The sequence below is a fragment of the Neofelis nebulosa genome, chromosome 14 (assembly GCF_028018385.1).
Source record: "Neofelis nebulosa isolate mNeoNeb1 chromosome 14, mNeoNeb1.pri, whole genome shotgun sequence".
NCBI classification, from domain to species: Eukaryota; Metazoa; Chordata; class Mammalia; order Carnivora; family Felidae; genus Neofelis; species Neofelis nebulosa.
In genome coordinates, this window is record NC_080795.1 from 56,440,933 (window position 1) to 56,468,738 (window position 27,806).

Here is a 27,806-nt window from a genome sequence, read left to right on the forward strand (position 1 = left end):
GTTGGTGGGCGGGGCCGCAGTCCGACCTGATGTCTGCCCCCAGCCCACCGCTGGGGCCACAGTCAGACTGGTGTGTGCCTTCTCTTCCCCTCTCCTAGGGGCGGGATTCACTGTGGGGTGGCGTGGCCCGTCTGGGCTACTTGCACACTGCCAGGCTTGTGGTGCTGGGGAGCTGGCGTATTAGCTGGGGTGGGTAGGCAAGGTGCACGGGGGCGGGAGGGGCAGGCTTAGCTCGCTTCTCCTTAGGTGATCCACTTCAGGAGGGGCCCTGTGGCAGCGGGAGGGAGTCAGATCCGCTGCCGGAGGTTTGGCTCCGCAGAAGCACAGAGTTGGGTGTTTGCGCGGAGCGAGCAAGTTCCCTGGCAGGAACTGGTTCTCTTTGGGATTTTGGCGGGGGGATGGGAGGGGGAGATGGCGGTGGCGAGCGCCTTTGTTCCCCGCCAAGCTGAGCTCTGCCGTCCGGGGGCTCAGCAGCTCTCCCTCCCTTTGTCCTCCAGCCTTCCCGCTTTCTGAGCAGAGCTGTTAACTTATGACCTCCCAGACGCTAAGTCGCGCTTGCTGTCGGAACACAGTCCGTCCGGCCCCTCCGCTTTTGCCAGCCCGACTCGGGGGCTCTGCTTGGCCGGCGAGCCGCCCCTCCGCCCCGGCTCCCTCCCGCCAGTCCGTGGAGCGCGCACCGCCTCGCCGCCCTTCCTACCCTCTTCCGTGGGCCTCTCGTCTGCGCTTGGCTCCGGAGACTCCGTTCTGCTAATCCTCTGGCGGTTTTCTGGGTTCTTTAGGCAGGTGTAGGTGGAATCTAAGTGATCAGCAGGACGCGCGGTGAGCCCAGCGTCCTCCTACGCCGCCATCTTCCGGAACCCCTCAGTTGGAAATTTTAAAATTTTGTAATACTTCTTGTACGTGAGGGTCTTGAGAAACCTGCACACTTATATAATGTTTTGGGGGATATATTTTGATTCAACTCTCCAAAGGACACTTACTCTTGGAAACCAAAATGTACTGCTAAAATATATCTTTTAGACAAAATAGCAAATTGTCAGGATATTTTAACAAGAGTTACATTGTGTGCAGTGGAAAAAAAAACTGGAAACAAGAAAATAGTGGATGAGTAAAATAAATTATGATAGGAGCATATGCTGGAATATTATACAATAAAAAGGAGTGGTTGCTTTTACTACTACTAATAAAGGACAATGGAAGGCAACATATTAACTCCTTAATCACAAAAATATTTCTATTACTGTGCTAACACCCCAGACCTTGCTTTCCCCCCCAAAGCTATAGCCCGTCTGAAAAGATTTCAAGCTCCCAGTTTTCTGATCAGCATCTCACTCTTCTCTGTAGTATTCCCTTGACAAATAATTAACCTGATTAGGACTTCAGTTCCATTGGCTCCATATGCCTTTAGTATCCACCACTTTACTTTGTTTTCATTCTTATTTATCAAGTTTATATTTCAGAGCATATATTCTCAATCATATTCTCTCTCCGTCTCTCTCCCTTTCTCTCTTCTCTCATCTTCCTCCTTTTATTCACAGGATGAAATTCCAATTCTGGATAACATTTTCAATGCATTCTCCATGAATTTGCCTTAGGGGATGATCTTTGTTAAGTAATTCTGATGACTGGCGTCCAGTGATTTTATTTTTAAATTACTTATCTCAGCAACATCAAATCTCTGTTGGTTGCCTGATATGCTAACTTTCCTATCTCTATGTTATAACTTCTTTGTAGTTTCAAATTTCCATTTGCATACATTTTTCCAATAACTTCTCCTCATATTTGATTAATAAAAACTATCAGATAGTCCTTATCCATCATGTGCAAAAAACAAAACAAAACAAAAAAGCAAAAACAACAACAACAACAAAACACCTACTTGTTTCTTTTCTCAGTTTCTCTGCCCACCCTCTTGTTCCAATGGGACAGGCCCTTGAGCCTGATCTCACCCACTCCTATCCTATCAACATCCTCCCTCAGTTAGCATCTCTGTCCCCACACATAGCCAATCTATTAGTCTATACACCAGTATTCTTAAAAACATGTTATCACGCTCTATTAAATTTCACCCTGGAAAACAAAATAAAGATTTCATCCCACATATCTCCTGTTACTTAGTCATTAATTTGGCTCGATTCCAGACAAATTTTCAAGTAAATTTTCTGTACTGGCAGTCTCTTTCACGTACATTCATTGCTTCAAAACGCATAAACCGGTCCTTTTTTTTTTTTTTTTCACTTCTTTTCACTAATATTCTCTATTCCAGACACCCAACGACTTCCACCGTGCTAAATGTATATATATTTAGAATTTTCGGCAGCTTTTAGTAGTAGTGGCCACTCTTCATTCTGTTGAAAGTCCTCCTCATTTTATGTTTAAAGTTTATTTAGTTTTGAAAGGCAGAGAGAAAGACTGCAAGTAGGAGAGGGGCAGAGAGAGAGAGAGAGAGGGAGACACAGAGTCCGAAGCAGGAGCCAGGATATGAGCTGTCAGCACAGAGCCCGATGCGGCGCTCAAGCCCACAAACTGTGAGATCATGACCTGAGCCAAAGTCAGACACTTAACTGACTGAGCCATCCAGGTGCCCAGAAGATCCTCTTCATTTGGAACCATATTCTTCTGGTGTTCATTCTCTCCCATGGCCTCTCATTTTTTTGCCCGCATTATTAGATTTTTCGTTTAGTCTTAATTCTGTATACTGAAGCTCTTCAGGGAATATCCTAGGAACGATTCCTTTTGCTTTGTCTAAAATATTTCCTTTATGAGATTACTACAAATGCCGTAGCTTGAAATATTGTTAAAAACTGGTATTTCTCAAATGCATCTTTAGACTATCTCTCAATTTAGTCGTGTGCTTTTTTTTTAATCCAATTATCCATTTAATATCTACTTCTACTTGGAACCATGAAGAAAATCACAAAGGTAATATATACAAAACAATGTTCATGGTTCCTTTGGTTGAAAATGGCAAGGGGGTGCCTGAGTGGCCCAGTAGGTTAAGCCTCCAACTTTCAGCTCAGGTCATGATCTCACAGTTGGTGAGTTCAAGTCCTCATGGGGGTCTGTGCTGGCAGTACAGATCGTGCTTGGGATTTTCTCTCTCCCTTGCTCTCTGCCCCTCTCCTGTTCTCTCTCTCTCTGTCTTTCTCAAAATAAATAAGTAAATGAAAACTTAAAAAAATGGCAATACCAACCCTCCTGACTCAGCTCATAAATAGATTCTTTCCATTCATTTTACTCCCACATTTACTTCTTTATAAAGTTCTGTTCCTTCTATCTCCAGCATGTATTTTGATTCTGACCATTTCTATTGATTTCCACTGACATTAACTTTAATCCAAGCCACTATTATCTATTATTCCTCCAAATTTATCATTTTTCTTAGAAGCTGTTTTATACTTCAAGTTATTTTATACTCCTTTATAGTCTACTTTATAGATTCTTCCCAAAACAATAGGACTAATCTCTTTAAACAAAAACAACAAAACAAAACAAAAACACACCAGAAAGCTTTACCATTATACTTGTCATTGTTCAAATCTAAAGTCTTTATCATACATTATAAAATCTTGTTTGCATCATGTGGCAACATGCTCTCCAACACCATGTGATCCCACATCTCTCTTTACGTGCTATCCTCTAACACTGAGAGATTCTTTTTTCTTTGACCATGCCAAAATGTTTTAGAATTTAGGGCATTTGCATAATGTTTCCTCTAATGCTATTATTCTTCTTCCATCTCTTCACGAAGTTGTCTCATTTTTCTCATTAAAGTCTCTGGCATTTAATTTGTCCTCACCTGCAAATAATATAAACTTTATTCATAATGGCCTAGTAAAATTTACCCTAGTAAAATAAGAAAATGTATTGGCCAATGTACTGGAAATCCAGATGGAATGCAGACTTCAGGTAATCCAGTGTGTCAGCTCTGTTTTTCTGTGATTTTCTAAGTCACTTCTGTGAGGTTGCTTTGACCTCATAGTGTTTACGAATGGCTGCAGCATCTCCAGTCTTCATAGCCACATACATACCATAGTATCATACATCAGAGAAAGTAATTTCCTGTTACTTTTCTTTTTTTTTTTTTTTTTTAATTTGGGGGGGGGTGTGGGTAGAAGAACAGAGGGAGAGAAATTTAAGCAGGCTTTATGCTCGACTTGGAGCCTGAAGCAGGGCTCAATCCTATGAGCCTAGAATCATGACCAGAGATGAAATTAAGAGTTGGCGGTTCAACTGATTGAGCCACCCAGGTCCCCCTTTTCTGCTACTTCTATGTTAATATGCAGGTATTCTTAATATTCTCAGAAAAGCAACTTTATTCTCCAAAACTGGAGTTCACAATCTTTCCTGAATCAGTGCTTATAGAGCATGAAATACCAGAAACTGTTTAATTAGTCCTGTATCATCTGCCCTATTTCTAGGTGCTGTTAGCATCCTGAAATACATATAAATTATGGTTATGCAAATACAAATCAGAGTAGTTTTAAAGTGAGAGAGACACTGACTACCATATCCTCTGCAAGGACTCAGTTCAAATATCATATTTCTAAGATAACGTCTATGGTGATCCTATCTAAAACAGCTTCCTTCAGTGACTTTCTGTCCCATCATTAATGATTTCCTTCTCTATACTTATCACAGTCTGTAATTATATGACATAGCATATTTTAACTTGTTGATTGTCTATCTGCCCCATTGCTATAGAAGATGCAACAAGGTAAAGACTGTATATTGCTACTTTTGTTTATTTCCATAACTGGAAGACAATTCAACCTGCCAAAAAAAAGACAAGTTCTGTGTTAATTTTTAATTTGCTTTAAACCACAGATGTCAAATATTGCAAACCATATATACCTGATAAGAGGTTAATAACCAAAATAGTAAGTAACTCATATAACTCAGTAGCAGAAAAGACAAACAATCTGATTTTAAAATGGGCAAAGGACTTGAGTAGATATTTCTCCAAAGACATAGAGATTGCTCACAGATGTATGAAAAGGTGTTCAGCATTACTAATCATCAAGGGAAATACAAATCAAAACCATAGTGAGATATCATCTCAAATCTATGAAGATGGCTAATATCAAAAAGATGTACATGTTGGCAAGGATGTGGAGAAAAACAAACCCTGGTATGCTGTTGGCAGGACTATAAATTGGGACACCAGCTATGGAAAATAATACAGAGTTTCCTCAAAGAATTAAAAATAAAAATACCATTAGGTCCAGCAACATCACATCTATATATTTAACCAAATGAATTAAAATCAGGATCTTGAAGACTCCTATGTTTATTGCAACAGTATTCACAGTATCCAAAATGTGACCGATTTAATGTCTTTCAGTAAATTAATGGATAAATATGGTTTACACATACAATGGCATATTATTCAATCTTAAAAAAGAATGAAATACTGCCATTTGTGACCACCTGGAAGGACTGGATGATATTACACGGAGTGAAATAAGCCAGTCATAGAAAGACAAATACTGCATCATATCACTTATAAGAGGAATATAGAATAATCAAACTCATAGAAACAGAAGTAGAATGGTGGCTGGCAGGAGCTAATGGAGGGGGGAAATGTGATAGTTGAAGGGTTCAAAGTTATATTATGCAAAAGAAATAAGTTCTGGAGATCTACTATACAGCATAGTGGCTATGGCTAATAATATTGCTTTTTACACTTAAATTTTTCCTGGAAGGTAGTTCTTCTGTTAAGTATACTTACCTAAGAATATTAATAATAGTTACAATAATAATAATGGTGACAGGAGGAAATTTGGGGAGGTGATCAGTATGTCTATGGCTTTGATAGTAGTGATAGTTTCATGGGTATATACTTATCCCCAAACTCACAAGTTTTATATACATTAAATATATACAGCTTTTTTACATCTCAATCATACTTCAATAAAATGGTTTAAAAAATAAGACAAAAAAGAACTCCAGTGACTTGTTACAATATAATAACATCAGTGAAATATTTAAAGCCTAAAGATCTATATTCAGCATGATACACTTATAAAATTAGAAGCAGCTAAACACACACACACACACACACACACACATGCACAGTTTAACAATATTTAGGGAATGAAGCAAAGGAATGACAAACATAGAATTTAAGTCATCATTTACCTCAGGTCAGGAAATAAAGAGATGGGATTAGGAAGCCACATAATTAGATTAATACTGTCTGGGTCTTAGATTTTTGTTTTAATTGATTAAAATTAAAGACTTGAGAGTTTGACACTATTAAAAATAACCAAATAACTTAATAAATAAATAAAAGCAGACTAGGAATGTATTAGGGGCCCATGAATCAGGATATTATGATTATGTAATTAATCCATATAATACAAAATAGAAAAAAAAAGAAAAAAGGCAAATATTTTCAGAACAATTCCCAATTCCTAATGATTATGGCCTTCCAGGATATATATCATACAACTGTTTGAAAAATTAAAACTTTTTTCTAAAGCAAATGTGTTTCTTCTATCTCAAAAGCAACCTCTGAAAGGATGCATTGAATTTTAAAATAGAGTAGAAACCTTTAGAAGCTGTAATTAAATTTTGAGATAAGGTGATTTGCTGAGAGAATCTAAGGAGATTTCCAGATGTCTACTAGGTTATTTTAGTTTTCTGCATTTCCTATAACCTCTGATTCTCTGAGCTCTCAGTAAATCTGACAGTCATAATTGTAGAGACTTGGGGCATAGAGGTGTAAGGCAGTAATAGGACGAGTGAATGGTTCTACATTCAGTTCTCTCTTTCTGATGCTCATGCATATGTAGCATCCTTTCATCTATCAGGAAAGTGGATCCTGAAGGTTCAGTCTATGACCATCATCAAGGTGAACAGTTATCTACCACGGAGCTAAAAAAGCACTGTAACGAAGATGCAGTTGGGGAATGATTCAGGACATTATGTGGGCTGGCCTTCTTTTCTCAAATCCATTGAGAAAAGTGAGTTTGGAAAAAGGAAGCAGACATCTGGGTCACAGTGATGTAACCACTTATTCGCAGATGGAGGATGATTTAATTATTCCAGGAATTCCTATCTGTATGGATCAATCATTAAAATAAAAACTTCTACTATACACTTAGAATGCCTACAAACAGAGCTTTATTCAAATGGGGACCATCGGAGTATATTATAATCCACATGATGGGAGCATTAAATCATTCAACCTTAGAGAGGTAACTTTCTGCTGCAAGTAGCACTTTTTCCTGAGGGTGAGGGGTTGCCACAGATAGGAGGGAACGGGAGATGAAGGTAATATGAAGAGGAAAGTCCACTTTAAATTTTGAGACTCAGAAAACAACCAAAGATGAGAAGCCTTTTGAGTGGTGTTCTTCTACATGCAACAATCCATCTATCAGATTATTTTTTTTGTCACTTAAAGGCCAGCATGTTTATGAACCCCACTGCCTTCCCCAAATGCCCCATCATCTGTAGTAATGCCAGGCAACTTGCCAAGGGCATTCACAGGCAGAGGGCATCTGAAGAACACTTTTGTGTTCCAAAGTAGCATACAGAAAATCATATCATCTCAAATGCTGACCAATATACAGATATAAGCCACAACCCTTAAGATGGGAAGATTAACTATAATGTTGCTGAGTTCTGAGCAAAGAGTCAGAAAATCTCTGCATATTAAGACTGATGGGAAATAAAAGGGAAAACTCAGCATAACTGGGTTTAAATCCAATAGCAGAAAATACCAGATTAGAATGAAATGTAAGTGGGGCATCTGGGTGGCTCAGTCATTTGGGCGTCTGACTTCGGCTCAGGTCATGATCTCATGCTTCATGGTTTCCAGCCCCGCATTGGGCCTTGTGCTGACAGCTCAGAGCCTGGAGCCTGCTTGGGATTTCTCTGTCTCCTCTTTCTCTGCCCCTCCCCTGCTTGTGAGCGTGCACGCGCTCTCTCTCTCTCCCCCTCTCAAAAATAAATAGACTTAAAAAAAAGGAAAGAAATGTAAAAGAGCAAGACAGTGTCTAATATAATGAGCATGAGAGGCTTTAGTCAAGAATAGATACACTATTCTACTTTATGTAGAAGTATCACCTTATCTTCATTAAGAGACACCAAGTGTTAGCATCAGGCTCACACTATGCTATTACCTATACATGAATTGTTATTTCCAAACACACTCATCTTTATACATTGTCCAGTTGAAGAATAGCTTTAAGTATTTTTACAAATAGCTTTTTAAAAGAATTCTGATAAACTGATTCTTTATAAACTGATTCTGAGATCTCTTTTCCAAGTGGGCAGAATAATATCAATGCAAGAATTATTGCAATTTGCTGTCACCCTTTTTATATGTATATGGATATTGGCAAGGTGTGAATAGATAAAAACAAAAGCATGAGACATTTGTTTTGAATCTCTATATTATTTATTCTTTTGGATATAAATGTTGTTTTTGGAGTTCTTTATTCACTCCAGAGATTACTATGCACTAGGCTTTGTGTTAGTCTGACTTTACTAAGAAAGGGGGCAGAAAAAAAGGGATCGTTAATAGCATTGATTAAATAAGGCTTTTTCATGGAGGTCACAAGATAAATCTTCCTGAAAAACAGTAGTAATCTAAGCAAAGAAAGCATGGTCATCATTTTCAATAGCACTATGTTGGGATGTCACATTGGCAAGCCACAATGAACCACACCATCCTTTATTCACCCCCTTCTGTAGTCCTTCCCACATTGATCTGACCTTAGCTACATGGCTTCTAACTGTGACCAGTGAGGTCTTAGCAATGTAATATAACCAAAAGTTTATATTCACTGCTTTGGAAGTTTCCATCCCCATCCAAATTCATGTGTAATCCTTAAGCTTTCTCTCTCTGCATGCAAACACCAAGGAAAGGCCATCTGAGGATGGAGAAAGAATACAGCCATCTGCAAGCCAGGAAGAGAGAGCTCTCAGCAGAAAATGGATTGGCTGGAACCTTGATCTTGGACTTCAAGCCTCCAGAACTGTAAGAAATAAATTTCTTTTGTTTAATACACTCAGTCTGCGCTATTTAGTTATGGCAGTCCAAACTGACCAAGACATGTACTTTCTCATGATTTCAAATGTGAAATCTGATATCCAACCAGATTATTATGGAAGTCCAGACTATCCTCCTGTATGGAGAGGCTTCATGGAGAAGACCTGGGGTGTGAGATACCAAATGAAGAGAGAGGGACATGTGGAAGAAAACTGAGAATCCAGTTCTTCTCTCCCCCGTTTACATGCAGCCATAGAAATGATCCAGCTCACACATGGAGCAAAGGAATAATCAAATTTACACAAAAGAAGTATCACAAATATTAAATCATTGTGCTTTAAACCACTGAGTTTTATGGTGGTTTGTTTTGCATCAGCTGTTAACTGAAACAGGCGATTAGCTCGAAAAGAATGCTGTGTTGTAAACATGCTAACAGTTCAGCAGTGGTGAAAAAGTGAGGTATAAGGGAAGAGAGAAATTCAGTTCATAGAGATGTCAAGGAGACAGTTTACAATGGAATAAATGAATATTTAGTATAACAAAGTATTATTAAATAAATAAACATAATTTCTTTCTGAATAAATACATGGCTCTGTGAGTCTGCTGTGTTAGATTACAGTGAGAAAGCAGATCTACATAGCCTTTGGCTTCCAAGGAAGCTTGAAGGAAATTTGATTGAAATGTGACTCCAGACCTTTCTAACTTCTCCCTGTGTAGAAAGCTAGAAAGAGTATCTCTCCCACTCTAAGAGGACAAAGTTGGATAATCTACATTATCATATGTCAGAGAGCAAACAAGTAGTATGAAATTTTAGGGAAAGACAGGTGTGTCATAGGAGACAGATATGGGCACGGGCTGACCTGTAGTCACAGGAGGACAATGGGGCAGGAAGGAAGAATTCAGCCACAAACTTTAACAAATTTCTCAAGGCCGAGTATGGGTTTGTGTGTGAATATAAACTCCTAGGAGCTGCACACAAAAAGTAAGTACACACACACACACACACACACACACGAAAGCCCATGCTCTTTCCTCTGTATTACATCATCTTATTTTGATAAATGTGAACAGAATCCTTAGTAAATAAGTGAACTCTTGAACTCAATTTCTGAATGTATAAAGCTGGAGTTTTGTACGGTGATGATGCCATATATCAGGAACCTATTTTTTTGGTTGGTATACTGAGGTATACCAAGGCTTGGTATACTGAGTAATAAAATATTGAACATATAAGAATATATTCCTCATCCACCCTCTGCAGGTAGTCCAGGGTATGGCAACAGCCCCCACACTTCAGTTTGAAGCAGAGAACTGCAGAATTAATTTCAACTTCATCAAATCTCCTAGGGTGTGGTCCAGATATAAATGGGCATATGCAACAGAATAGTAGTTTGGTGGTACAGTATATGGTGAGAATATAGGATGGTTATGGCAGAAATTTGATTCTTTGCTATTTGTGGAGTTTTGCATGTCCAACTTATGAGCTGTGACATTCTTAATACAGAACAGTTTATAGCTGACCAAACAAGCTGTAGTCTTGTTTTGACATCTCATGAACAGCTTTCATGTTTTCATACAGAGTTTTATGCTTATTAGGAGACACAAGTCACAGATTGCAAACTCTAGAACTCCCTTTCCCAAGCCATGAACTTTGTCCTAGGGCTATTTATAACAGAAAGATATAGTACCTTTTTAATAATTCTCTCTCTCTCTCTCTCTCTCTCTCTCTCTCTCTCTCTCTTTCTCTCTCTCTCTCTCATACACACACACACACACACACACACACACACACACACACAATGTTCTCTGTTCTCATTCTCCCTAAGAAGAGAAAAATTATACATAACTAAATGAGAATGATACATATCAAGAGCTCACTAAAGACTGGCACTATGCTGCTTCATTTAACATACATTCCAAAGAAAAGTCTCTTTCAGAGAAAAGAAAATCACTATACAACACATCTCCTTTTTTTCTTTCTTTAGGGCTATTGAAAAATGCATTTTAGAAGTTCTGAAAGCAAAACTAAATTATTCTTGGCATGTAATGGCTCAATTGTAAGACATATATCATTACCAAAGTAAGTAAAATAGTTTTACCTTTAAGTTTAGAATATAATCTATGACTAATATATGTGTACTATTTTTATTTAATATTTTCTATTTCTCTGTTTGCTATACTAAGTTTTGATTAAAGATTCTGAAGCAAGTAAGTGAACAATGTTACCAAAACCCAAAACCAGCCCACAATAAAGGTTTCATAAACCTTTAGATTGAAGGCAAACACAAATCTACACCAGGCTTGGTATACTATATAAATAAAATGTTAGCAACTAGTAGCAGAAAAATAAAAAGGCACATTACATAAAGAGGTAGTAAAAGTTCACTGTGGGGGCATCTGGGTGGCTCAGTCAGTTTAGCGTCCAAGTCTTGGTGTTGGCTCAGGTCATGATCTCATGGTTCATGGAATCAAGCCCCACATCAGGCTCTGCACTGCAGAATCTGCTTGGGGCTCTCTCTCTGTCTCTCTCTCTCTCTCTCTCTCTGCCTCTCCTTCACTCATATTCTCCCTCAAAACATATAAGTAAACATTTTTTAAAAAAAGAGGTCATTATGGAATTGCCCCTCCAATTCATTAGTGGATTTGTCACACAAAATCTAGAACAATCATTTGTATTCATGACTTGAATCTGAAATGCATAAATTTCAAATATAAAACACGTATAAGACCTTTATGTTACAATTTCTTGGCTTCATGAATTTTGTCTTGGTATTTAAAGATTTTTAGTTAATTGTTCTATTTAGATTTTCAAGTCTATAATGAATTTATTCAAAGGGTATCTCAATTTTGTTAAAGCAAAAATGCAGGTCACTGCTGTTCTAATTACTTTGTGTTTTGAAGAGAGGATTCATGGCATATGATTTTGACTTGGAGTTACTGGAATATTAGATGGTAAATGAGCCCTAACTCTCTTTGTTGCAAAAATCACAGTAGAAGGATTATCTATATTGCTTTGAGTTTCTAATTCAGATTATCAAATTTGAGCCAAAACTATAATATGAGCAGCCAGTAAACAATCCTGCTATCTCTGGTTATTATCAATATAATGGCAACTTTGTGAAATAATAGGATAAATTACCAAAAATATTGATGCTAATTCTCTCAAAGCACAGATTATGTTGAAGCAATAAGTCAAAGTATTTAAGAAGGTTTGTAGTAACCAATTGACTAAATTACTACTCATCATGAAAGAAACAAAGAAACAAAGAAAGAAGAACGAAAGAGAAAGAAAGAAAGAAAGAAAGAAAGAAAGAAAGAAAGAAAGAAAGAAGAAAGAAGAAAGAAAGAAAGAAGAAAGAAAGAAAAAAGAAGAAAGAAAGAAAGAAAGAAAGAAAGAAAGAAAGAAAGAAAGAAAGAAAGAAAGAAAGAAAGAAAGAAAGAAAAAGAAAGAAAGAAATTTAAAATAATAAAACCAAGGTATGACTCCGGACTCAGGGTGTTTTAAAGATGATTTGAAATAAAACAAGTAAAGAACTTTGCACAGATCCTGAACCATCCATAGAGATGAATTACTGTTAGCTTGGCTTGTCTTGTTATTGTGGAGGGAAAACATTTCCCCCCATTCCACTGTTTCTAGGAAGAGGTATTTCCCTCTATACCTCCAGCTTTTGGACTTATACTTAACTACTACCTATCTATCACTCTTGCTAGGTGGAAGACAAACTAATAAAAAATGCTTAACTGGGTGTTGCTAATCCATTAATATCCTAAATCTGTTGTATTATATTTATTGTCCCTCCTTATAAACTTAAATTTTCACCTCAGGTGGCAGATTTGGGAGTAAGCAACCTTATTCTCGTATTTTAGCCACCACAAAACTTACCTTTATATTTATTAGTAAGAAAAGTGATATTACATTTCCTATATGATCTTTCTGATTATATGATCTGTCTCAACTCACTTAGAACCACATTTGAATAGAGGTGTTACGTATTTATTATTGGGTTCCATCAGAACCCAATAATTATTGCCTATCTCATAGCACAATTTTGAGGGAAAAGGGATAATCCACATAAAAGGGTTTAGAACAAGGCATGGCAGACATTAAAAGCTGGTTATTATAATTCTTAATATTTTTAAGAAAAAATTCAAACATTCTTAATAGCTAATTGAAATACAAAGGAAATAAAAAATGTTTTATGGCCCTTGTGTATCGTTTTAACTAATAACACATTATGTAAATGCAAATAGTTTGCCAAATCAGGGCATGTGTTAGATTGCATTCCAACATATTTTATTCTTAAAAAAAGATTTCAGATGTATAAACATCACCTCCTCTCAAAATCACCTTCACTAGGGCACACTGTACTAGAAAATTTATTAATGGAACAAAAACTTCAGGATAGTATTGGAGATAGATATGATTTCAATAATAAAATAAATTGATGATTCCATTTTTAGTGCTTGAATATACAAACAGATTCTAACAAATAATATATTGTATTGTCTTTTGAAGAACATAAAAATATTCAAATTACCATTTTGATCCCCACCTCATCTGTTAAGTTTTTAAAGTGTTAGAAGATTGGCACAAGCGTTTAGATATTAAGTAGACAGGAGAAAGCAGGTTGTATTTGGAACAGTTTTGCCATTCATTTTACCATAAAGCTAGACCTCAGTGATATCCTTTTTATGACTTTAGACCATGATTCAAGAATGAGTATCATATCAATTATGCAAAATCTTGAATGTGTCCTAAATTGATGGAATATATTAGATCATGTTAGTAAAATCATACATATCTTATCTGAGATTATAACAAAATGTGTCATACCAAGTGGAACATTATACCTTTTGAAGCAATTTCATATCAATGAACTAACATTTTCATCAAACAAACTCTTCAGGTAATTGTAAGTATTATTATTAGTCTATGACAGAAGAATAGAGACAAGAGAAGTAAAGAAATCCCCCTAACTTGATAAGAGATTTAACTATGTTCCGTCGCCATCTAGGTATCCCAACAATTTTCACTTTTTAGCACATAGAGGAAATGTCTTTTTTTTTTTTTTTTTTTTTTTTTTTTTTACAGAACACTGAAATAAAAAGACCAAGGTGTTCCCAACACAGAAGCTACCAGCACTGGGCCACGTGCTATCCCAGCCATGCTATCCCAAATGGTAAGGATTTCAATAAACAACCTAATAATAAAATAGTGCAATATTTGAACAATGATTAGAAAGTTTTGATGCTATTTTGCATGGTTAGATTTCGTAGTGATGCCAAGTATATTATTAATTATGCATTGCTATTCAATACATTCAGTCCATTATTGTATATCATATAAAAATCATGTCAGGTATAGTGGGAGTTCTTTAAGTTGTCTTGTAGTGTGCGTTAATAAACTAGTAATATTAAACTAGTAATATTAAAAAGCAAACACATTTTCAGCAACCGTTCAGTTTTGTGAACACAAGCCTAAGGATGCATTTTGGATTATCACTGTGATTTGTTTTTACTTTGACTGAAATGTTTAATCAGAATTTTAAAGCATGTTAAATAACATTTTGTGAGCTATTTGATCAAACAGATTAGAAAATCAGGAGATTTTTCTGGGTACATATAATACTAGAAATGCTGAACAGAAAGAGAGTTGTTATACCTGTAGTTGTACATATGTGGCATCACTCTAGATGCAACATTTATTGCCCTGACACTGAATTTTGTAAATTATTCTACATTAAAAACACATAAATCATATATTTGACCCTCTGAACTTCGACAGAAAAAAAATTAGTGCAAAACAAGTGACTTCAGAGCAAAAGGTTTATAAAAGAGTGGATTATTGGCTATCACACTATGGAGTGTGAATTGGTGGTAGAGACACTAGCTCTAAAGGAAAGCTTTTGACAATAAATGAATGTTCTCTGCTTATATTTAAGCAGGTAATATTTTTATTTTAATGCATATACTCAAAATACATAAAATTTTACTAAAATTCAATTACTCTGAATTTAATGGGAGCATATAAACCCATTCAAATCCATCATGCTTAAAAATGTTTACGAGACATTACATCAGCCATTAGTCTAATCACACATTTAAAGAAGAGATTATATCTTTACATTTAAGGAAGCAAAATATAAAAACTGTTAATGTCTCTTTAAGTATATTTTATATACTTTAGGTATTTATCGATGAAATTATTAATTTTAAGAACACACTAATGGAAATGTGTTTACCCATGCTTGTCCTTAAAACAAAAACAGTGTTTAAAGCCATGTCTAATTAGTAAATTTGAGAGGCGCCTGGGTGGCTCAGTTGGTTAAGCCTCTGACTCTTGATTTCAGCTCAGATCATGATCTCATGATTTGTGAGTTCGAGCCCCGCATAGGATTCTCTCTTTCTCTCTTGCTCTCTCTTTGCCCCTCCCTGCTCTCTCTCTCTCTCTTTCTCTCTCTGAAAATAAACAAATAAAATGAACTTAAAAAAGAGAAAAATATTTTGAAAGCGTTGATTCATGCAATTTGCCAAAATGTGTTGAACTATTCACAAAGAGTAGTGGAATCAGAAATTCTAAGACATAATGTGAGGTATGCCTTAAAATCAAAATGATTTGGAATTATAAGGACTAATCAAAGCCAGATTAATTGTGTTTCTGTATTAGAAAATTCTTCTAAGAGAAGATCAGAGTAAATCTATAGTATCGATGAGAAAGAGTTAATGTTCTGTTTGCCTAGCTTCAATATACCTTTCATTATATTTTACATGCCACATGTCTATTTTTCTAAATATATCTGAGGAAAGCTATGAAATCATAACATTTAGCAAATATTCTCATTCATATTTCTTTAACAAAATTGTGTCATTCTTTTCTGTATCACAATGGCATTATATTTTATTGTGACTCATATAATGAAGAGTTTAGGAAAGATTTTATGAATCTCAGAAGTAAAATTAAAGTACCTATTACCCACATTCTTATATTTTATTATACATGATGTTCAATCTTAAAAAAGTCCTTATTCCTTTAAATCAAAATATTTTTTGAAAAAAATCAAGAATTCAGGTATTAGAGGAATCATAAATATAAGCCCAATCTGGATACTTAGAGAATAGAGAAATTTCCCAAAGCTACCATATTTTATAGAAATATTACTTTTACCAAATAAAACAGAAGGAACAGTTGTGTACTGACAGTTATGTTCACATGGCTCTAGTCAGCAGGAATGTTATGAGTCCCTGATGCCCATGCAAATCATCAAAACATGTTTTCATTGAGAAGAGAGTAATTAGGGAACTATTTTTATAAAATAAGTCATGTTCCTGAGGAAAGGCATCATGAGTTAGAAATTTTTGCAATCTAGCTTATGTTTATTTTTCTTTTACCTTCATTTTAAGTCAGAGATTAATTTGGTTTATTCTGACACTTAATGAATATAAATGTTATAAAAGTGAATACCAAGCATGCTATATTTTAGATGGAATGTTATTACAGGAAATTGATGTACTTATGTACAGAATTGCAATCAAAGACTTAGGTGTTTTGTTTTGTTTTGTTTTTTCCTCACAAATATCTCTTTATCCATCCTCCATGTTGACTTCATCCTCATATTGGTAGTAAGGTCACTTTAGCAAAACAAGGCCTTACCACACCCAAGAGAAGAAGTTAGACTATGTCTTCCTAGAGAATTTGATAGGTTCAAGAGACCCTCCCATCAAATTTCCCCTCATATCTCCCTGGTCAGGATGAAATGTGCCCATTTCTGAAATGATCCCCAGCAACATAAATGAGATTTACCCTTAGGCCTGATATGACGGTGACCAGATTTTCAGCTTCCCCCTGGCACAAGGCTGCAGGGGGGAGGGTTGTGGACATGGACAGTTTAGACTGGGCAAGGAAGAGAGAAGGGAAGGATGCCAAGTAGGAAACTAACAGTTCCTATCATACAAGTTATACAAAATAGACTAAAAATATTTATATCCACTAATTGCTATAAAGAATAATGATGTGCCTCCAAATATATCAATGATACTCATTAAAACCAATGTCAATTACTTATCCCTAGTGATTTAGAGTCTAAATATCTATAATAAAGTCTTCATATGGCCTAATGAAATAAGCCATGTAGACAGGATATTCTGTTCACAGAGATTATTCTCCAAGTACTCTTAGTTTTTTTCAGTGCTTTAATTAATTAAAATTAATAATTTACTCAGAATATTATCAAAATCACTATTCATATAAATTATTCACCAACCACTGAATGTTTAATCATGCTATAATGGGATGAAAACAATGTAAGTATCATCACTGAGCTTATACTTCAGGTGTTACTAAGCTGAAAGAGATTTTTGAAACTAGACAGAGAAGTGTGGATTTGATTTAAGATGCCATGTAAATAGTCAAATAACCTTTGGAAGAATACTGAAAATTGGTAAAGAGGTCTAGAAGCAATTATCAAGGACTTTAAACAAATCATACACAATTATGGGTAAGTTCTGTGAACAATTACATAGTGTGGTGTACTACAAAAGTGTCTTTAAGAATCTTTAAGGAATGGACATGTATTTTTTCGTAGTCACTAATAAACTGCATTTCTTCTTATTTTTTTAACAAGTAATATCCCTATCTTCAGTGTCCCTCTGCCTGCTCTATCATCATTTGTCTCAAGCATGTTTTCTCCATATATTAATGGGGTGACTGGTGATTTACTATTCTGTAACTTTAACCACCAATGCTTGCTTCTAGAGGAAAAAAAAAGATTAAGTTTCTCTCTTCCAGCATGCATACCAATTTCTAAAAATGGTTTCTGTTGGCTAAACTATATTCTCATACCTGTAGCAGGGAAGGTGAAACAAGTTGACATGTGGTGGGAAAGCTGTTTTCGAAAGGAAGAGATGCTAAGGTAATGAAAGTAGGTGTCTATTGCATGATATTTAGAAAGAAAAAGAGAAACACTTTTACTTATAACTTAGGTACAAATGGTAAAAGAGAGAATTGTTCTGAAAGTTAACATTTATATTGTTGTGGGAATGAGAACAATAGATGTTTCACTAGTAAAAAATGGAAGATATATTCTTCTTTTATAATCCAAAGCATTTAATTAAGTAGCTGGAACATGGTCAAAATAGGACTTGAGTGAATGAGTGAATGTATAGGTGAGTGAAAAAAAAGGCAAACTTGTTGAATAGATCATTCAAACACTTGCTGTGTGTCAAGCCATGTATTGAAAATGCAAAGAATAACCTGGTTTCATGTTTATCTTCAAGGATTTGAACCCTATTGGAAAAGATATTATATACACTCATATAATTATAATTAAAATCTCATAGATAATGATTACCATATGAAACAGGACAGCAGAGTACTCTAGAAGGCAAGATGATTATTTCAGGTGGTCTGAAAGGGTTGAAAAAGAATCAGAGGTCACTTTCTTAAATGAAATTGTATTTACTTTGGGCTCTGATGATGAAGAGTACATTCATTAAGTATTGGTAAAGAGACAGTATTTAAGAATGGGATAGGAGTGCCTGAGTGGCTCAGTCAGTTGAGCACCCGACTTCAGCTCAGGTCATGATCTCACGGTTGGTGGTTCCAGCCCCGCATTGGGCTCTGTGCTGACAGCTCAGAGCCTGGAGACTGCTTCAGATTCTGTGTCTCCCTTTCTCCGGCCCTCCCCTGCTCATGCTCTGTCTCACTCTCTCTCTCAAAAATAAATAAACATTAACAAAATTTAAAAAAAGAATGGGACATATTCCATACATGACTTAATATGGGTCAACGCAATCAAGAAATAGCGGCATTCTCTTATGTGATGGACATTGAGTCCCTATGATGTCATCCAAAAAGTTCTGAGAACGAGGATTAGAGAGAAGAATCAATATTACTATTAAATACTATTAATATGTTAATAAACATATTAATACATTATTAATAATATTATTAAATTTTAAATATTAATTTAGTGGAGCGGGTCAGAGGAAGGATAAAAAAAGGAGAGGGGCACCTGGGTGGCTCAGTCTGGTAAGTGTCAGACTTTGGCTCGGGTCATGATCTCATGGTTTGTGAGTTTGAGCCCTGTGTCGGGTTCTGCCCTGACGGCTTGGAGCCTGGAGCCTGCTTTGGATTCTGTTTCTCCCTCTCTCTCTGCCCCTCCCCTGCTCATGCTCTGTCTCTCTCCGTCTCTCAAAAATAAATAAATGTAAAAAAAAAAATTTTAAAGGAGAAAACAATACATATCAATAAATATACAAACATTGTGAATATTCATTATCTACTATCCTCCACAGGTACAAAATTAAGATTAGAAGTAGTATTTTCCTTGCTGCATGGATAATCAGTTCCATAAGCAACATGAGTGATATAATAGCACTTTATGGCCAGAGATCCGTTTAACTGTGGTAATATAAGTCCTGGAGCAAATCAAACTGGCCAAAGAAATTTAACTTGACAATTCATCATTCCTCTATAAATTAGGGTATTAAAAATCATGCCAGGAGAATTGACCAAAATAGTTCTCAATTTAGGAATGCTAGTTTCATGCATTTTTATTATCCACATTATTGTCAATAAATACCACTTGGGATTTCAAATAAATGATGTCATTAAACTAAATACATTATATGAGGCTCCTTAGTAGGTTGATAATATAGTTATTTACAATAGCTACACATTTAGAAAAATTATATGTTACTGTTGAAAGCTATATATGTAGTTACATTTATTGTCTTAATAAACACAATATATCATATTGAAGTTATCGATATATTTAAACCTAGATGATGTGAAATATTTTAACAAGAAATCAAGATATTTGACCACAAAAATAGCAGAGAAATATTTTGTCATCTTTTGAAACAGAAATTACAATTTTGCAATGTCAAACTAAGTCTTCCTTTTTACTTGGGAAGTGGCTTTTGGGATTTAAGAGATAATAGTGAACTAATTTTACATAGTGGTTTAAATATTGGCTTAAATATTGATATGCTTTTATTCATAATCAGGGTTATTCATTTATGAACTATTCTGATAATATAGAAAACATCAATGTAGTAAATCAATTTATCCAGCTAATTATTGTAAATTTTTCAAACAAATATTTTACTTTTTAAAAAAATTTTAAATGTTTTTATTATTTATTTTTGAGAGAGAGAGAAAGAAAGACAGAGTGTGATTGGGGGCAGGGCAGAGAGAGAGGAAGACAGAGAATCTGAAGCAGGCTCCAGGCTCTGAGTTGTCAGCACAGGGCCTGACGTGGGGCTCAAACCCACGAGCCATGAGATAATGACCTTAGCCAAAGTTGGACACTTAACCAACTGAGCCACCCAGGTGCCCCTCAAATAAATCTTTAAAAAGACATCTCAGAATAGTTAAAATTTCATAGTTGTTTTTTCCCCAACATTGTTATTGCTTTCAGTGTAATCAAATACATGTAGAGCAAGATTTATCAGAGACCCGCTGGGTTCCCTGTGCAATGGTCCACAGTGGCTCAGAGGAAACTCTCCTGGTGTTAATTGGCAGTTTGTTTTTCAAGGGACCACTGTGGCTAATTGATGTCCCTGGAGCTATAAGGAGGAGAGAAATGAGAGAGAAACAAGCCACTTACCCACTCTGATTGCTTAATTCTAGAAAATTGCTGAAACAAACAAATAACAAATATATATAATCTCCAAAATTCATTGCCACTGTTTTCCCACTCAATTTTACATTCACTTCAGTAACATGGATTCTGCTCACAGAATTTTATGCCTCAATGAAATCTGTTTCTAAACAAATATTTTTCTCTTTTAGAAAGATGACATTGACATCCTGCTGTAGTAGTCTGGGAAAATTAAAATATCCTACCCTGAAAGAGAGACATTGTTATATTAGGAAAACCAATATGTGCTTACTCATTGTCAAGGTGACAGGTATTATTTTAATAGGAACAAAGCTTTAGTCTAAATTCCCATATATATTTAAATAACCCACACATATCTATCATTTGACTCAGAAGATTAACTTGATCTTGTGAGAATATCCTTCTCAGCCCCCTTCCATCTTGATCTAAACAGTTACTTTAAAAATATCTTCTATAGAAACATTAACTGATCTGTGTTTTAGTTAATATTTTAGTATTTCTTCTGAAAATACTGTTTTTTATGTAATGGGATACTTTTGTTTCTTCTTTAAGGGAAAAATTCAGGCCAAATATAATATGATTAATTGAAAATATTGGAACATGTGGGACATTTTTTTTGGCATTGCCAGTCCATTCCTATGCACTTTGTCAAGAGCTTTGGATAACTAGCCCACCTCACTGGACAATTTTGCGCACTAGATTCTCTTTGGGCTTGGCTAACGATAAGCACTAGCAAGTTTTCAGGAGCCAAATGACTGAAATATTCCTTTGTCCCCTTCTCTGTAGTGTCGTAAAGGGCGGCTTTTAGAGACCACCCAAATCCAGAGCTTCTCCCACTTGGTTCCCCTTTTTTCTGGATTTGTAAGTGATCTCCTCTCACCCAGAAGTGGGCCAATGATGTGCTGTTCACACTAGCCCCATGGACTGTTCTATCTCTCTTGAGTTTCCTCATAGCCTTGCTAAATACAGCCATTATTAGATTATATTCAAAATAATTTGTGTGCACATCTCATTTTTCTAAGACTCTGAATGATACAGGGAACACTTTTTTTTTCCTGCCACTATACTTCTTATTCTTATGATTAACTTAACTTTATTAGACATCTTTTTGAATTTCTTGGGGAGTATAAAACATATTACAGTAATTTGTGTACTTGCCTTTTATTGTATTAAATTGTAAATATTTGGCCCCAAATACTTGGTCTAGTTCATTTTACCCTATATAAAATTACTAACACAGGACTTACATTGTAGAAACTCACATAATATTTCCTAAGGTAGAATTATGTATGGGTAAAGTTAATTATAAGTGAGTTTATTCATTTACTCTTTTCATGCAGGGCAAAAAAAAATCTCTCCTAAATACATATGTTTCTTTTGCTATCCAAAATAAGTTTTATTGAGTGAATAGGCAACTCATTGTCGAAGAAAATAATCCATTCCTTTCTATGTTGAGTAATATGGCATTACAAGGTTTGTAACAGAAGCTATCTAGTGTAAAGTGTTTGTACTTCCTTTAAAAATTTTTATCAAAAGTAAATTGGTCATTAAAACATCATATTTGAAGTGGGAATACAAATATTTATGATGCAGTATGCATACTATATACAGATTATCTAAACACACCCATGCATTTATACCTATATATGTATTTCTCTGTATGCACAGGAAGATTTTTGCACAATGCTTGAATAATGTTAAAAGCCAAAAATCGTTTGTTATTAATGAGCTTTCTCTTAGGCCAACTAATTGTACTACTCTTCTTATTCACCCTAGATATATTTAATGTCTTGAATAAATAACTTCTCCCTATATTGAGCCTAATTCATTTTCTTAAACTTATGTTACAGCCTGCAACTGAAACTAACAGGGCTTCAGCTCTCCACAATTGTATCGGTTTTATTTTTTTTTTCATTTTATTATTTATTTTATTTTATTTTATTTTATTTTATTTTATTTTATTTTACTGTATCCCACCTTATTGAGGTATGACTGACATGTAAAAATCTGTACATACTTAATGTATATTGCTGGCTGTGTTTGAAAACTAACTTCCATTTGAACTTCTACAAATCCACAATCTGCCATGAAGTATGAACTAAGCACCTTCTTCATTCATTATTTCATTTATGCTTTTTATTTACTTGTTGTCTGTTTAGCCTGTAGATTTCTCTTAATCTCAATTAAGTGACTAACACAAAAGAAGGCTAACATCATGCATCCTCTACAGATGTGTAACTATTCTCAAGAATTTGTTCCTTAGCCATTTTATTTCTCATGGTATTTTATATTTCATCTACTGTACTTCCAACTTACTGCCTTGCATATTGATAACAACTGTATCAACAATTTCAGCCCTGTCAATCTCCTGAATTCCAGCATATCTCCATTATTTGTGGCATAGTAAACAGCTGTCCAAGATATTAAGCTTCACGTTCTTGTTTCCACTTCTTCACTTTTCTACATCAGTGTCATTTCCAGCTTTAAATATTGACATCACCAACTACCAACTTATATAGCTACTCAACTGAAATTTTACTTTTTAATTTATTACAAAATCTTATTGTTTCTAAAACTGAAATGCCTCCTGAGTAAACCAATGCTTTCTAGCTTTCCATGGTCAGTATTCATTTTAGTTCTTCTCTGTACAATTGAAATAATCTCTCTCCTGCATCTATTGTCCCCTTGTTACTAATATACCTCAATTTTGAACTCCACAACACTGTCCTATTTGCCTAAACACACGCACACGAACACACACACACACACACACACACACACACACACACACACAAATCTGATCATGTCACGCTTCATAGAAAAAAAAACTTTGGTTACCTAATTTGCTACCAAATGATGTTCCAACTCTATAACTTTATATTTAGACCCTTCAGATTCTGGAATTTTCAACCTCATCCCCTCTGCTATGCCATCTCTAATATCTTACGTTCTGAACTCAATAGCCTTCCTGATGATCTTACATTTTACATATTCTTACATACACATCATTTAACATCTTCCCTATACTCACAATGCTCTTTCATATTTAGTAATATATGAAAATTTTACTCATAAAGTCCAAATTAAATGTTAAGTATGTACCTGTGGGGCTTTTCTACTGTCTATTGAGTCAGAAAAAAATGTCAAAAAACATATTGTTTTAATATTGTGTATAGTATATTAAGATTAATTAATATGGCAGTACAGTAGTGGGATCGCTATATTTTCCATCCCAAAACATGGATATATTTATTATTATTTAGTTGTGCACTGTGACAGTGATTCTTAATTGTGTGTATGTGTGTGTTGTGTATGTATGTCAGAGTTGGTCTTTGGGAGCTTGTAGTTGGAAAGAAGCCTCATAATATATTTTTGGTTTTGCTTTTTTTCAGATTTCCCTTTCCGAAATAGGTTTTTTATTTTGCTGAGTAAATCTAATTGCTATTTGCCATTTTTTGTTGAGTGCAGATTAAATGAGTGATTTATTATGTTAAATCAGCACTTCTTGATGGGGGTTGATTTCTCTCTAGGGGACATTTGGCAACATCTGGAGACAGTTTGGGCTGTCAGACTGGGTGGAGAGCTACTGGCATCTTGTGGGCAGAGGCCACTGCTAAATATCCTACAAATAAGACAGCCCTACCAAAAAAATAATCTCGTCCAAAATATCAGTAGTGCCAAATTTGAGAAACAGCCTCAATCTCACACCTAATGTGTGTTATTGAAATTCAATACATATTTATGGAATTGGATTAAAAATTAGCCTGGTGGTCAATCTTTAGAGAAGGAACTGGCAGTATCAAGAAATTATGCATTATTTCAAAGGCAAGGAAATGTTTCTTTCCTGATAAAAATTACTAAACAACAATCATTCCATAATTATATTTTTTGTGTAGGTAACCTCCTACCTCATTCCGTTTGAATTCACTCTTCCAGATTATATGTTCATACATAGGTACAGAAACACATACCTGTTGGACAAATTATTCTTTTAGGCTGTGGTTTTAGAGAAACCATCAACATATTGGAATTTTTTACGTATAGTTTTGTTGGTCACAAATTGTACTGATTTTGTAAATGATAGTGGCATCTTCTTAAGTGTTATCAATCAACTCATCAACTTTGTTAATTTGTAATTTATCTAATATATCCAATTGAATAATAAAATTGAACAATCCATCATGTAAAATTTCTCAATTTTGCTTTCCCAAGTAAGGCACCATAGAACTAAAGTAATTAATATAAAATGGTATTGTGTAGCATTGTGCAACTATATTTATTACATCTCCAAGGCTTTAATATAAAAGTTTCTTTGTAAATCAAAAATAACTTTCTTACTCTGGCAGATAAATTTAATTAAAATTTGCAAATAAAATCTTGTCTCAAACTCCCTTTTGCTTTCCAAAGCAATGAAATTCCCAAATTACTAAATGAGTTCAACTTGTTTTATATCTCATTTAGCTGAATGCCTACCATTACCACAATGATATCAGAAAATGACTTCTTAGGGGTTACTATTCACATTCATGGACCATAACTGAAGAAAAAAATAGATATATTATTGAATTACAACATCTATATGTTTTAAAGGAAAACTTGTACTATTTTTTATGGGTTGGATGTGGGGATAACGGTGTCTCAGCTTGTCTGTTTAACAACATATTTTGACCACGTGTGAGGGAGGACTGTCAGGAATCTAATTCCTGAGATAAAAGGAGTAAGGAAATAAGTGCACTTTAAAGAAAATGAGACAGTAGAGAAAAGGAGTTTTGCACACATAATGCTGCCACTCAGATTGAACTATGGTACAACCTTGAAGGAGGCTACACAGGAAGAGGTAGAACAGTATTATTCTATACTTAATTGTCTGTATGGCAATGAAAATCCAAGGCAACACAGTTTTATAGACTCAGGGAGTTTGGCTAAATGATGATTTATCTTAATGGAGTTACTTTGAACCATGTGAAGGCATGGAATGGATAGAGTGGCCTAAGTATAAAAGTGGATTAAACTCTATTTAAGGTTGAAGAAGCAGTTGTCCAGTTCTCAAGTATAGGAACGAAGACCTAGACAGGAAGAGTGAGAGATGTCACGTCATCTCAGATATTTAGCTTAGAAACTTAAATGTGCAATTGAATAGAATACATATTCAGAAGGTGAGAGAACACCAAATGAAATTTGATCAATGTTAAATATTAACATTTTAATTATAATTTAATTTTATTTATAAAAAAATTTTTGGTATGTTATGGGAATCTTGTCCCTAATTCTATTGCCAAATCTGCAATTACACATTTTGAGAGTCCTTTAAACAAGAATTAAATTTATCTTCTCTCCAAATAGATAGATTTGTTATATATATGGCAAATTTCATATGAGAAAATATAATTAGGTAAGTTCATATAAGTGCATGTATTCATATATATGAAACTTGATTTTCTTTATATGAGCATTTTTTTCTATCATTGGGATAGTAACGTTTCTTTCTATGGTGTTCTCTCTCAACATGCATTTTGTAGTGAATAAGTAATAATTAAATATTTATTTTTTCATAAATTATATATAGAAATCGTTTAGAACAGAGATATAATTAATTGTACATATTTATCAGATTTTCTCTTTCTATAAGCAAATGAAATGAGTTAAATACCTCCAAAAACTATGTGAAATTTTTAAGAAGATATTTCCATCTTCAGGATATTCCACCACCTGTTGACATTCTAGTTCAATTTTTTTGCTGTAAAATAGCATTGTTTTCCACTTAAAGGAAGGAATTTCATTTACTACCCTGTCCAAATTGAAAAGGGTACTAACTCTATCACTATGGCATCTGTAAAATAAGAATTAATAAAGTGCAGTGGTGAGCAAATTATTTGGTCATGAAAAATTATATTCACGATAAATTTTCTCTTTTAAAATAAAAATAGGGGCACCTGGCTCAGTTGATCGAGTGTCCAACTTCAGCTCAGGTCATGATCTCACAGTTTGTGAGCTCAAACCCTGTATCTAGCTTGCTGCTATCAGTGTAGAGTCTGCTATGGATCCTCTGTCCTCTTCTCTCTCTGCTCCTCCCACACTCCCCGCTCTCTTTCTCTCAAAAAAAATTTTTTTTAATTTAAATAAAATAAAAAAAATTTATATAGTTCCTTGAAGAAGATGAAAAAATACTTCAAGTCTAATTGCCTATTTTATAGAAGACTCTAATAGAAAAAAATGCCATTTATAGCAGCACTATCAAAAATAGCCAAATTATGGAAAGAGCCCGTACGTCCATCAGCTGATGAATGGATAAAGAAGATGTGGCTTATATATACGGTGAAATACTACTTGGCAATGAGAAACAATGTAATATTGCCATTTGCAACAACATGGATGGAACTGGAGGGTGTAATGCTGAGTGAAATGAGTCAATCAGAAAGACAGATATCATATGTTTTCACTCATATGGGGAATTCAAGAAATTTACCAGAATACCATGGGGGAAGGTAAGGGGAAAAAATAGTTTCAAACAGAGAGGGAGGCAAACCATAAGAGACTCTTAAATACAAAGAACAAACTGAGGACTGATGGGGGTGCAGGGCAGGGGGAAAATAGTGATAGGCATCGAGGAGGGAACTTATTGGAATGAGCACTGGGTGTTGTATGTAGGTGATGAATCATGGGAATCTACTCCCAAAGCCAAGAGCACACTGTATACACTACATGTTAGCTAACTTGACAATAAAATTTTATTTAAAAAAACATTAATATTTGAGGCTGTTATATTTTGCCTATTATATCTGTATACTATGTTACAGTTCACCAGATATAGTCACATATATCATCTGATCATATACTCAAAAACTAAAATAAAATAAACAGAAGAGTTGCCTTTAGAATAAGACTTTTTTTGTCATCATAAAAAATTAAATGTTCAACTCAGAATTGTCACACGGTTTTAATGAAGGCACTAAAATAATGGTGTGGGGGAGATTAAGTAATTAACAGTGGGTGACAAATCACCCAGATACGGCAACAATGAAAATCCATTCTGGCCAGTAGAGCCCACGAAAGGAATGGGTGGGTAGTATGTTCACAGACCAGTGAGAAATGTAATCCTGGAGAAGATCCCCTGTGACAGGAGCTGTGATCATTGAGGAATTCAGTCACTTCTTAAAAACGGCAGTTCAAAGAGGGGGAAA